General features: G+C 36.3%; 1 protein-coding gene across 7 annotated transcripts in view; it reads right to left on the bottom strand.

The window, feature by feature from the left end:
• NCOA3 (nuclear receptor coactivator 3) overlaps nt 1-14,586 on the bottom strand; it is a 61,358-nt gene that overhangs the window by 32,330 nt on the left and 14,442 nt on the right. The gene's annotated exons all lie outside the window — the stretch shown is intronic.

Here is a 14,586-nt window from a genome sequence, read left to right as displayed (position 1 = left end):
AGTAGGCTTTTTGATCCAATTTTCAAAACCCATAAAGAAAGATAATAACATTACAGTCTGGATGAAATGGCTAAGTGACAAGACATATTGTTACCTGTGGCACAGACAACAACAATATGACAGGCACCTAAAGACAGAACACACTACACTGTGTTCAGGTTAAAAATATACCTATATATAATGTGCCAGATATGATAAACACAATGGTTACTTTTTAAAAGAAGATATAAAAAGGGAAGCATTATCAGTCTTCCTTAAATCTTTCAGAGACAATTAATGTGCCTTTTTAAAGAAGAACCCAAATACAATACACTTTAAATTACAGTGCATAAGACCAACATATTTTTAAATCTCTGAGGGAGGGGCAAATGCAGCAGATAAAAAATGCCACTGAACTGTTACTACAGCTTTGTGAATCTGAAAGTGAAATGTAACAAACTACTGAAACAGACACTCATGTACACTGAGTAAATAAAGAGGGTTTTGTGTACTGTAACTAGTTTATACTAAGAAGTCTTTCATTACCTTTAAAGATGAAAGTACAATTATTATTATGAAGCAAACAGAATCACTGTGCTAATCCAGCACTTCCCCCATCAGTACAGTAACTAATAAAATACTATTCCACAACGCGGGCATTTGATCATTCTCTACTCTTTCTCCCTCCCACATTCTTCCCATAGACAAAAAGGTGATTTACTAGGTAATAAATGGCTCGGAGACTTCACTGAATCAGGACCTTCCGTTTAAAAAGAAAAAAAAAAAAAAAAGTGCCATCTATAATGCCAATGAAGCACATCTTGTTGCAGCATGTTAAATATTCTTAATTTTGCGCACATTCAATTTATATTATATAGTCCATCTTACAAAGACTGATTTTTCAGACCTTGTCAGGTTTCATTTACCAGTTCCCCTGCAGTGTTTATGTTTAGTAAACACCATGCACTCCTGGGCTATTTTTCAGACATGACAATTAACTTGAGCCTTTTTCACTTTGCTTGTATTAATATGACAGGATGCTTTCAGTTAAGAGATGGTCAGAAGTGGAAGATACTTGGAGTTCGTCTCCTGTTCCTCTGATAAATAATGCATGTGATCTATATTTGGAATGTCATTACATGTTAATTTGTTTCCTACGCATCCCAGTTTGGCAGTCAGAGCAACAGATAATGGACTATGCTAACGGCAAACAAAATGTATGACATAGAAAAGCAGGGCCCCAGTGAACACACTGTTATGAAAAGGACTATTTTTTTATCCTTATGCCTTCACCACACATTGCCAGGCACTTGTAAGAATTTGTGACTTGCCGGCTTCCAAACAAAGCACCGTGGTGAAGCCAGTCACTGCGTCTCATCACAGTTCCAAAGACATGTGAGCCACATTCTAGCCTCAGAACAACTTCAATACTCAGAACACAGCTGTGAACAGCTAGTAGCTTATCTGGCTAGATGAGTTTGTACGGGATATAGCTTTTGTAAGGAAATGGCAACTGGGCATGGTGCAGCCATGCCACTCACTTACATGATGCTGGCAGTGAGAATTGGTATGTCAAACACAGCAGGCCCAGAAAATACTAAGGGGGTCTTCAATCTTGATTAATTTCCAAGCCACTCTGCTGGAAAAGGTTATTTGGGCTTTCATTATAACTGATGGCTTCAGCTGAGTGGTTGTGAAATATATTTAGAGTATGTAAGTCCTTAAAGACTGGTATCCAAAAAGAGGTGGTAAACCGTTATTTAAAAAAAAAAAAAAAAAATTAAAAAAAAACCAAAAAAAAAAAACACACCACAACTTAAAATTTACCAAATACATACATATATAGAAACAGAAAAATCTCTAGCTCAAATACCAAAAAGAAAGAAACAGGATGGCATGTCTGGGTTACCAGAGCGGGACTCCTAACTATGGAACTAGTAGGAAACAACAGAATGCCACTATTATAGTCTGTAAAAACATGCTCACAATAACTGCAGTCCCTCTTCCAAAATACTGAAAGGCAGTTCCAAAAAACATAGCACCCCACACTGTCAAACCTCTAGCACTGGACAGAAGCACTGATCATCCTCTGAAAAAAAAAGTGCCAGAAATTGGGCAGCATGCAGTCATGAATTTGCAGCCAGCTGAAATACACAATATTTTCAAGGGCACATCTATTTGAAGGAACACAATTCAACACAACAATAATGAAAAGCACCTTAAATAATTTAGCTAAATGTTTAATTTAATCTCAGCATCCTATAAAACAACTAGAAATTATGCTGCATTGACAGATTTTTGTACCTTTTGAGTGCTGGGAAATAAAGTAGCCAAACATAAAAGGATGGTGCAAGACATGTAGTGTGAAATAAAGAAAGGTTTCCTGTTTCTGTAAATGCTAGCTTTTTCTATGCATAAATAACCTATCTCAAGGCCATGAAAAAAAACAAAAACGTCTGCTTAGTGCAAAATCATTTTTAATGAATGGAAGACCACTACTACTGCTTGCTCAACTAAACCGTTTGCATATCTGTGCAATTAATATGGTCCTTGAGCAAATACAAATTGTCTACCGTGACCCCTCAATGTACGGAATCAAGAGATGAAACACATGTGGTGTTCCCCATACTTCAAGGAAATCTACATCTATGGTAAGACCTAAAATCTAAATTCACTCTTCTGACAGACAGGAAATATGGTATTGAGGGTAGCTAATCTCAAAATAGAGCAAAAATGTCTATGTTCATATTGAAATTAAAATACACAAAATTAGAAGTATTTATTTAAGATTAGTTATTCCTAATACTTCTAGTTATTTTAACAGCTCAGGTGAACACACCTGCCTTTAATCTTCAGGACAGCATAAATATAGCTTTAAAACTCAATTGCACACTTACGTTCCACACTAAAACTGCACACTCCTTTGGTGATATTTTTAAGTCAACCATCTTCTGCCATACTTTGCTGTAGAGTTCCAGTATATACAAATACTGGCAGCTAAATCTTCCATCCACTCAAGTAGAATAATTTAAAAATTATTTGTGACCTAAATTTCATTTTGTATAGCCTATGCCAATTTGCCTGCAAAAGGATTCAAAGGAGGAACAGTCATTAGAGTTTCATGCAATAAAAGAACCCAGAAGAATCTACACATCTGTGACATCTCAATATGAATAGAAACAATAGGAGCCTTATACAGCTATACAGGAGGGTGTAGGGGAGGAAGGCTCTCAAGCCCTTTTTTGTTTGTAACACAAAGATGTGAATAATTTTCTAAAATGCAGTTAGGGAGCCTCATGAGGCATAACTAAATTAGTCTGTTTCTTGCTAGATCTCTCTGTTGAATTCAATTTTTAGATTAATCAGACAGCAGTCATGAAACAAATTCAAACACAGAAACAGGAAAACATGGGTCAAGACTTCCCCTCATTAAACAGACATATACACTGCATGAGACATATATTCTAAAATTTCTAGCACATTACAACGTTGTATTTATTTCTTCATTACGTCACGTCATTTGTAGTTCCAGTTCAAACTGTTAAAACCATGTATCTCATCAAACAGTTTTCACAGGAAAAGAAAAGAAAATGAAAAGGAAGCAAAATAATCAGTTACTACTTGTGCATACAAATCAAAGAAATTTTGAAAGATGGTATGAATGTCCTATGAGGTTGTGTTTAACAAAACAATATGCATCTTAGAAGCAGCGTGGAATATTAATCTACACATCTCTAGACATATGTGAAGACATCACCACACATCCCCAGCCCTCAAGACAGAAAAGTGATTACAGTGGCCCTCTTATGACTATCATAGTAACAACAGAGAGAGAGACAGAGAGACAGAGAGACAGAGAGACAGAGAGACAGAGAGACAGAGAGACAGAGAGACAGAGAGACAGAGAGACAGAGAGACAGAGAGACAGAGAGACAGAGAGACAGAGAGACAGAGAGACAGAGAGACAGAGAGACAGAGAGACAGAGAGACAGAGAGACAGAGAGACAGAGAGACAGAGAGACAGAGAGACAGAGAGACAGAGAGACAGAGAGACAGAGAGACAGAGAGACAGAGAGACAGAGAGACAGAGAGACAGAGAGACAGAGAGACAGAGAGACAGAGAGACAGAGAGACAGAGAGACAGAGAGACAGAGAGACAGAGAGACAGAGAGACAGAGAGACAGAGAGACAGAGAGACAGAGAGACAGAGAGACAGAGAGACAGAGAGACAGAGAGACAGAGAGACAGAGAGACAGAGAGACAGAGAGACAGAGAGACAGAGAGACAGAGAGACAGAGAGACAGAGAGACAGAGAGACAGAGAGACAGAGAGACAGAGAGAAATGATGCTGCCTCTTAAGTGAATTCTTGAAAATTCTGTAACACCTACATAGCTTTTGGAGCAGAGAACAAAAACATCAAAAAAATACCTACATGGCTCTATGAGAAATGTAAAGGGGATGCCACAGGGAAAAGGTTAACATTTAAAAAGTGGAAATCTTGTTGACATGGGAAGAACGAAAATGCGTTGCAACAGGAAGTACAGGACTAAAAAAAGAAAAGAATGTACCTTGCATTGAACTACAGGTGATTTTTGTAAAAAGATGTTTAGGTAGCACATCAGAAGCAGGAAGCCAGCTAGGGACAGAGTGGACAAAGGCATAAACTGGGCACTCAAGAGAGAATAAAGCCGTAGCACTGAAAATTTCTTTACGCTGACCTTCACCTTTGTCAATTCAAAACAACACAGAAAATGAGTTGAATTGATTCTGCCTCTTAGGAGTGTTTGAGATGAACTAAAGTTTAAGATCCTGCTGGTTCCGAACAGGAGCAAAGAAATCCCATCTCAAACCTTGAATTTTTAACAAACTGGTCCAGCAAACTCTGAATTCCAGACTGGCTTCAGACTCTAATTCATCTTTCATCTTTGGTAATTTGGATATTAGTTAAAGACGAAAGAAAAGCATTTCCTAATATAAATAAAAAGAAAATTACTTCTTACGTCATCTGAAGTGTCTTCCATGTTGAAAAGTTTAGTATGAATGCTAGTAAATGTTAGAGTGATGTTTCTACTAAGCATATTAGTAAGGAGAGAAAAAAATGTATCTTTCACCACTGATCAGCGATTAAAATTATGATGATCACAATCATATTCATCCATTCTAGTTTTAAGTCACCTTCAGTCTTGAGTTACTTGGCAGCCAACATTTGTGATTGGTTCAGCACAACACCGAGTTACTGAAGTAACAGGAAACTCTAAGTCTAAAAATAGACCAGTAAGCTATGTAGACTGACAAAAAATCTGAATAACATGAAAATAATAATTTTTTCCAGACATTTTTCTCTTCAAGAGGATTATTACACAAGAATAATTACATGCAGAGTTTTTAACATTCCAGAACAATCACATCATTCTTTATGACATCTAAAGCAAGGAAGACAAGTTTGTTTATTATTCAGCCAATGAACATGAACTGTTTAACCATGAAACCAAAATGGCTCCCAGAAAAATTGGTCATCTCTGGAAAAAAAAATGTATCTTCTCTTTGATATGCATTTCCATTTACCTAAAGAGAAGCTTTAGCATTTGTTCTACTAAGGAACTGCATTTTTACTATATCTAATGTTATGATTTCTAGAAAATGTATGCTTCCAAGAATGTACCATACATTTAGTATAATCCCACGTACTGAAAGTCCAGTCTGAAGTCCACTAAAACATTTAATAGGTAAAAAGTTTTTTTTTTATCTTTAAACATTACTCTTACTTTTTTACATTCTAATTCCAGCTTGTATAAAATCCTTATAATGTGACTAAATCTGATAAAAGAAAATCATTATGGGTTTATTCTCATCTTAGTAAGAGTTAACATCTCTAGAACAAAATGTTCAAAGCTACAAGACATACTGACGTGCGTATACATGTTAAGCTCTGAAAGCTGCTTAAAAATGCAAGATTAAGTAAAGTTCATGTGAATATTTGCATACATGCAGAGCTTTGAAAGCTGCCTAAAAATGTAAGAATGAGTAAGGTTCACCTTAGCTTCGACAAATAGCAGCTGTCAGGCATTGCCAACCAACACACACTGTTTTCCACAAACCAGAGCCCAGTAACATGCAATTTTTTCTTTAACGGCTGAATACAATGCATTATACAAGGCAACATCTACCCAAAGTCAAAAGTTTACTGTTTTCAATTTTTAACTTCCAAAGCATCGCAATACTGAAATTAATGGAAGCATTTCTAAAAATCTCTTGTCAAGTTACACATAATGCTCTAATATACACTTTCTACCAGAATGAACATATTCAACTTGAAACCCGAAAGAAAAAATTGTTATTCTTATATCCACTTTCAATTCTGTATTTTTTCAGTCCAATTTTACTTGAACATCTTCTGCTGTTGTAATCACTTCTTACAAAATTCTAGTTTTATCTCGCAAAATTAGACCAAGAAGCTGAGCAAAGTCTCAGAATACTAGCTGTACAATAAAAGAGCAGGGTAGGATCAGAATGGCAGAACTTCCATTAAGAAATCTTATTTTTTAATAACATGATATAAATGCAACGATCGGCTCTATCTACAGCATAGCCTACTTCAAAACTGTTCATTCCCCAGCTCTGTCATTTGATACCACATATGATTTACAATTGTGTAAGTGAAAAATTACGACTATGCTACTGTTACCACGCCAAACAGGGAAGTGTACTTTAAAAATGTCATTGTGATTACCATTTCAACAAGCAGTTTTTTTCTTCCATGAAGTACTGTGATAGAATTTTGTGAATTTTCATTAGAAGTATTAGTTAGTTTTATCTGAACACAGTAAAAACTCAGTATGTTGAAAAATTATGAAATACACGTGTGATGTCAAAGCCTCTCCCTCTCTGTGTTTAAGAAATAAGTACATTGATATACTCGAAATTAATACAGTTCTACTGGAATTTTCAAAAGACTTAGTATTGGTCCAAAACTGTTTCTGTTAATTCAGTGAGAATTCTTTCACCAGTTCCAGTAGAAATACTAAGCCTGAAAGCAGTATTTCTTTCACTACCTTACCCCCAGAGCATTACAAAGAAAACCTTTTACCCAAATATTTGAATTAATCTCAAGTTGAAAGAGACAGTAAATGTGCGTTTTCCTATCTGAAGATCTAAATTTTATTTAGAACTATTTCCCAAGTTGCTTAGAAACATAGGTGTGTACTGTGCACAGAGCCAAAAAACACCAGGTAAAATATCTGTTTGCTCACAGACATCTTTCAAGAATGTTCTGCTTCCATGACCCATGTTTAATGTGGTGTCTGAATTGAAGCAATTCCGAATTAAAAAGATTATTCCAGTCTACTTGATGTTTTCTAAAACTGCCAATAATAACCTACAATGTTCACATTTTTTAATTTTAAGAAAGACACAATTTTTCCCACACTACTCCTATATGCAGTTATGATAATTAATCTATATGATTTTTTTATCAATCACATTGAACACCAGAGTTGCAATAAATAAAACAGTAATTGCTGAAAGTAGTGGTAACTTCACCGCTAGACTTACTACAAAGACTGCTTTCTTTGCACAATGTAAACTTCAAAATAACTTCCTCTAACTGCAAAAGCGATTACAACTCCTCTGACCTTTTATGGCACAAGAAAGCACGACAAAGCCCTCTTGCACATTTAATTTCCAGTGTTTGTTACATCTGCTCTTAAGCCAACACTGGTGATGTGAAATTAGAGCTGAACAACCAAGGCAGAAAATCTAATGGAAAAGCTGTGATGTATAATAAGTTGCCTATTAATGCCACCAAGAAGAGGTATACTTCTGAAGAGTAGTATTTTTATGTTCTGTTTCAAAGTATCTATCTAACATTACATACTTCTTAATGCTGTAATCCTTGGACCTACATTTCAAAACAAGTATCTTCCAAGAGACAGGTTAATCAATATTTCCCGTATTAGTGTTACAATCATATAAAATGTTAGAAGGAGGGGTACTAAGAATGAGAAAAAAGGTTAGATCAAGGACCCCAGTATACCCACTACTGACCAGGGAAGATATCCAGTGAAACGGAAAAGGGGTCATTCAAGTTAGTCCTATGTTTTAAAGCATTACAGGAGACATCCTTCATAGAGAAATTCCTAGATTTTCCCTTAAAAATTTAAGTTTCCTTCTATTCTCACAAATTTTAGGAAGATTGCTAGATGCCTTCATTCATTCTAAAGCAAAATCTGTTGCACTTTAAACCAAAGTGAAGTTTAGTCTGGATGAGAGGTAAACTTCATCCATCAGTCACGGAAGAGTTAAATGCCACTACCTAGGAATGGTAACAGTGCCTTGGAATGCAAAAGAGTCACAAATCCAACACTTCTGCACTAAACACCAGTTATTTTTATTGTTTTACATCTTTTTCCTAGTTCTACATGTTCTTTAAAATTCAAGGATGTTTGCAGAACTAGAGATGAGCGGGGATAGATTTTTCTATCTTTGCGCAATTGAAAGGGTTACCCAAGTAAGTCTTGCTGCCACTGCACGACATGCTGTCACTGCATGACTCATTGACACTCACTATTAGCTACAAAGATATGACACATTACAACAAAGTGTTTTAAGCAAAATGAGACCAGTATGTTAAAGTATCATCCCGCAAACTGCAGTGGTTAAGGTCTGATCAGTAACGGTTACACAGTACAAGCAGGGCAGAAGCTATTCCATTTCTCAACAGCGATTCTAAGACATAACTAAAAAGGTGTCTAAGGTCTGCTAAGTGCATAGGACAAAATAAAAAATGAAAACACCTTTAAGAAAGACTGGGTTTTTAAACGACTGCACTTACACAACACACTGAATTATATTTCCACAAAACAAAGACTGATTTTGCTTTTACAGCCAAGCAATCAACATTTTCCTAACTTTCTGAGCCAATGAATGACTAGCAGCCTTCAAAGTTTCTCAAAAACTACCCTAAAACATTATGAAACCACTAACTGAAGAACACTGTGAAGACAGCATAAGTTGTACACTACCTAAAACAGAGCCGTTAAACAGTATTCATCTTGCTCTGACATGCTGTAATAGCAAGCAACAAAGGAAAATAAACCTTAGAATGCTTTGCTTCTAGAAAGATCAGAAATATGGAGACACATATACCTGACGAGACAAAATTGACATTTATATTACATACCCATAAAACAACAAGAAAGAAAAAGAGAAAGGGTATTTCCTTCAAAAAACTTTATTTAAACAAATGGCACAAATGCGTTCATTATAATTACAGATTTGCCACAAAGCAATAGAAATCACCATTCCATGTCGTATCACAGCCCCATTTTCCAGAAATCAGTAGTAAAGCAATAAATACCACAGAATGCTCTCATAAATTCTACTAACTGTAACTATTCTCTACTTAAATACAAAATGCATTTTAGTACTCTATGAACTTGTCTGATATCACGTGTATGCCAAACACGTAAGCAGAATTTTTTTCATCAGTTTTAAATGGTTTTTGCTTTTCCTTAACAGAAAGCCCCCACTGCAACCCCCTCTTAAAACCACAACACTCCAGTCTGTTCCTGTGTGTCATGCTCTGTTATTCAGCTTCTGAAAATCTCAAGCATTTATTCTCTCTGCAAACATTCTCTTCGCCTCTTACACCAAGCTTCATACTGATCTAATTTTCTTTCATCTTCAACTTTATGCTGTTTCAAAATAAGATTCCTCTGGTTTAAATCCTCAGTTCAAACCAATGTCCTGTGCAAGCAATGTTGACACAGGACCCTGGAGGACAACATTATATATGTGATAAATAATCAAGGTGAAAAACAAAGGAAATCTAAAACAAAGAGACAGAACTATTTTTTTTATTTTAAAAGAAGGCTGTGGCAAAAAGGGGGAATGACAGTTTTTGAAATAACAAATTACCTAATGAATATTCTATACAAGAAGCTGGAAAATTGAAAAAGAAGCATAATGGAATATCAACATATTGAATATATATTATTCAAATGTATTAATTCAAAATTCCTGTAATCAGAAATGTCAGTATCTAAAGTTTCTTAAGAACAACACTGAGAACAACTAAAAAGCAGGCTGTGACCATTGAGTTTGCAACTCCCCTTCCTCTTCTATTCACATAGCCAGGATAACTGTTTTGTTCCCTTTATTTATGACTAAATAAGCACTGAATAAAAAGCCGTATCATTTTTTCCCCCATAAGGCATTAGAAATTCTTCCCTCAGATAAAATAAAGTTTTTACAATTGTCCATGCACAGAGCCTTTTGCCCCTCTAGGACAGAGAAAGCTTAGCACTAGAAAAAAAATTAGATAAGCATCACTAATTTTCCAATTCTCTATCATGTCACAGCTCTGAGGTTTATTAAAAAATGTGTGCAGTTGTCTGGTCTAGTGCTAGATATTTAAGTAGTACTATCCAAAATGAAAAATACTTGTCTTGTATTTTTACAACATCATCACCAAAAGACTACTATAGCATAGTGGAACCAAGAAGACAGAAGACATACTGGTTTTGCTAGCATATAATTTTTGCTCTGGATTTATTTATTTTTGTCTGATCCTTGATTTATCTGGACATTTCCTATTTGTACTTTCAGATCAAAAACTGCCTGTTTTAAGGATCAGAGCATTAGTACTGCAATCACCACTGGACTGTGCTTTTCATTTACTTATCTTGAAGAAAACCATACCTTTCCAACTGCCATCTGATTGGAGAGAACGAAAAATAGGCACTGTGCCATGATATATCACGAGAAATTTTTGATACCACAAACTGTAAAGTTGACCCCTTCTCTTGTCTAAGTCTTCAGCAGATTAATGTAAGGACAACTACATATCACAAACAAAAGAACGCAACACTTGTGGACCACTTCTGCCAACTCTTTTGTTTTTCTTGTATCTTTTCAGGAATATCACCTCTGTACTATTTATAGTTCATTTATTGCTTTGATAAATTACCTGATGGGTTATACTGATTATCACAAGCAATATACATATATATATATATATATATATATATATATATATATATATATATATATATATATATATATATATATATACACACATTCAAGAAACATTAAAAGGAAAGCTTAGAGGAATCAGTTTAAAACTGTACTGGAAACAAAGCATACTCTTCTAAAAAGACAGCACAGTAAATATTCTGGTCTGCTACTTCAGTAGAAATCAGTAAGGAAAGCTACTGTTTACTGTCCCTGTGGCCTGGGAGATAAAAAAACCTGAGCCCGTAACAGAAGCTAAGAATAACCTGATTATCAGGGCACATCAACCCACCCTAGCTCACATTTACATAGATAATGCAACCTACATAGTTATAAATGCATGAAGTCCTTTCAGCTATAACACCCAATCCTTGTCTTCATCACACTTTTAAAGAAGTACAGGAGGTGAAACACAACTCACAGCAGGAAGTCTGCTTCACCAAGATCACACCACTTTTCTATCAGAAGAACACTTTTCTTTCTACATACTGGTTTGTACATTAAAGGAGAAAAAAAATCTCAGATACTGATTCCTGAAAAACAAGACTTTGTGCATGTACATGTGTCCTCAAAGGAATTCACATGTCTACAGCATCCATTTTTTTGTGTCTATTCATGTTGCATCCTGATGGTATCGCAAGAGAACTTACAAAAATTATTATACTAGCACAGGAGATACAAATATAAATAGATCAATTTTGTTTAAATGTCTTTCAGTAAGTTGTTGCTATAAATGTGCTCTTCAACAAAGCATTTAAAATCCAGAAACCCAAGCCATTATTGCTGCAGAAGACCATGAGTCCACTCATTACTGAAAAGCTGCAACAAGGATGTGGACAAGAAAGTTTTGAGACAAACATACTGAAGCCAGGAAAAAGCCACTTATTGCATCCCAGGATGAAACCACTGCACTGCAGGTAGTAAGTTTCACCACCAATTGAAACGTATATAAAAGCAAGAAGGACAGATATAAAGGTAATACTTTAAAACCAAACAAAAAATCTGTAGTCCAACTAGTACATATCTCCTGTTTTTCAGCATCATTTATGCCAGCATGACAGTGAGGTGCTGATCTAGGGGGAACTCTCAAGCCTTAATAAACCAGCAAAAGTTTGAAACATGCAATAGTAGTCCTGATGAACTAGAAAAGCAGTTTTCCAAATTGAGAGGCTGTGCTCTGGAATTTCCTCTAAATCACCTTTTCATCCTTTTGCTTAGAAGAAAGCAGATAGAAAACTACTTACTCTAGATAGATAAAAAATAGATGAAAACACCGTGGCATGAACTTCTCTTTAAATTTCTCATTCACTGTGTGGAAACCTTGGTGGGCAAGAAAATTCTAATAGGGCAGCTGCAAAGCAGCTGGCAAGACTCCATTGTGGAATATGGGGAGATGAATCCAACACCTCCATGTACTCTGAATAAACATGCAGAATAAAGCAGTATAGAACATCAACACGTATTTTCAGTTTGTGACAGCTGCTTTTTTAATGCTTTTTGGTTATAAAATGTCTTCACAGTATCCGTGATACCCTTCTTTCCAGCCACATTCATTAAAGGAAATGGTTACACTAGTGATTTTTCATTATCAGCAGTTACCTCTCAATAAGGGTCTTCCAAAACACTCCCCCCGCCAGTGGGATGCTTTGAAGTTATAGGAGTTAGAAGACTAACGAAATTTGTGCTTCTGTAGCTTTAGTATCAGTGTTACTTTTTTTTGCCAGTTTTTTGCCACCCTACTGCTGGCATATGCAGCAACCATTTTAGAGTTCATGGATTTTTATCACTAGAAGGCATGTACACACAATGCTATCACAATGCAACCATGCAGTTATTCAAGCAAAGTCTAAGACACATTAAATTATGCTTCAGAAATAAGAGTTCAGAAGTGATTCATAAGTTCTGACAGTTGTTATTCACTCTCCTTTAGAAGAGCCTTTATTCCATTTCACTGTGATAGACAACATGATGTGCAGCTTCACTGCAGCTCCACTGTGAAGGCAGGTGAACTGCCATGAAACAGACAATGAGAAGCAGACAGGACGTACACAGGCGCAGGGAGGACAGAACAAAGAATCAGAGGGAGTGTGGAAAAATAAACTATATAATAGCTGCTGCTTAGGAACAATAGCTGGAATAAACAGATAAGCCACAAACGATAACTGGAAGTGCATGTTTCTTTTGCAGTTGCAAGGAGAATTGCACACATGACAGTGCAGAGGATTAATCATTTAATATTCATTGTTCCCTCGATGTTGCTGGCAGTGCTTCTGGAGACTCCCTCAATTCCCAGAAAAAGCTGCATCAAGAACAGCAGCACTACAAGAACAGCTCACAGTGAACCGCCGTGATCCGGTCCTACTGTATTAACAACAGTACTGTAAACACTTCTTAACCACTAAACCGCTTACAGAACTGAATTTTTAGAGTCCAAATCACAGCAGTTGTGGGTCTCTCCCCAGACTAATCTCTAATTAAGAAAATGAACATGCTATATAAATCCGACAAAACTATTTGCAAAACAGGAGAGATGTGAAAACAACAGACTGAAGTACTTAGGCATCAGGTTTCTTTACTGAGGAAGAGTTTTGGATGTTATGTCTAGGTAAGCTGCTGAGTGACTCCTTGATTAAGTGGTACTTAACATTCAGTAAATTTAATGTTTCAATGTTCCAGCAAGAACAGGCCCGAACCTGTGCCTTCGAGCTACTGAGGGGGGAAACGGAGGCTGATGCAGTAATCAAGTCAGCGATTCTCTTGTCAGTGAAAAGACACACAATTAAGGGGAAAGAAACGTGAAATAACAAAATGTTATATTTATATTTCATCAAAAATATAATTCTGCTATAATTTGTCTGGTTTGGCAAAGCTACACAGGGAAGGTGAATTTTCTTGGCCACAGATATTTCGGGTTTGTGATAAAATCTGCATAGTATGAAAATGACACACACGCTAATTAAGTCCAGAATTTGCTGGAGCCACATACCCGAAATAAAAATTCCTAACATTGGCTACTCTGGGCCCGTGACACTTCACAATTTGGCAGTGAAGTTCAGCTGACACTACTTGTCTCTCAGACTGCGGTGCTGGGGGGTCTTCTTGTTTAAGGAAGAGGCAGAATAGAAAAGTAGTTAGTTAGGTAAATACGCATTTAATTCACGGACTGAATGAACTTAGTATTAACTAAATAGTAATACTGAGACATTTTTCCATCAGACCTCACTAGGGAGACACCATTTCAATCTTTTAGAAAACAACACGTTCATTAAGCAACTGAACTCGCTGAAACCAGTGCACCGGGTGACTCATCCGCTCTTCCCCACTTTCTAATTAGCCCTGATCGTCAGCATCAATTTGCAGGTTGCTTTTCGTTGCCTTTTTTTTTTTTTCTTCAACCATCATGTTGGAAGCTGAAAAAACGGACTCCTACTTGTTTAGTGATAGGACTTTTAGAAGAAAGCTGGTACTAGCCGTTACGGCAAATTCCAGCTTTGACGTTAGCACACAAGCAAACCACTCGCTTGTTCTCGTCCTCCCCCTCCCTCGGGGAGGCTGCATGCAGCACAGCACGCTCACAGGGAAAAAATACAGGAAAA

Source organism: Prinia subflava, chromosome 8 (genome assembly GCF_021018805.1).
Source record: "Prinia subflava isolate CZ2003 ecotype Zambia chromosome 8, Cam_Psub_1.2, whole genome shotgun sequence".
Lineage (NCBI taxonomy): Eukaryota > Metazoa > Chordata > Aves > Passeriformes > Cisticolidae > Prinia > Prinia subflava.
The sequence above is the reverse complement of the archived record's forward strand: the minus strand, read 5'-3'. Positions and strand labels throughout refer to the sequence as shown.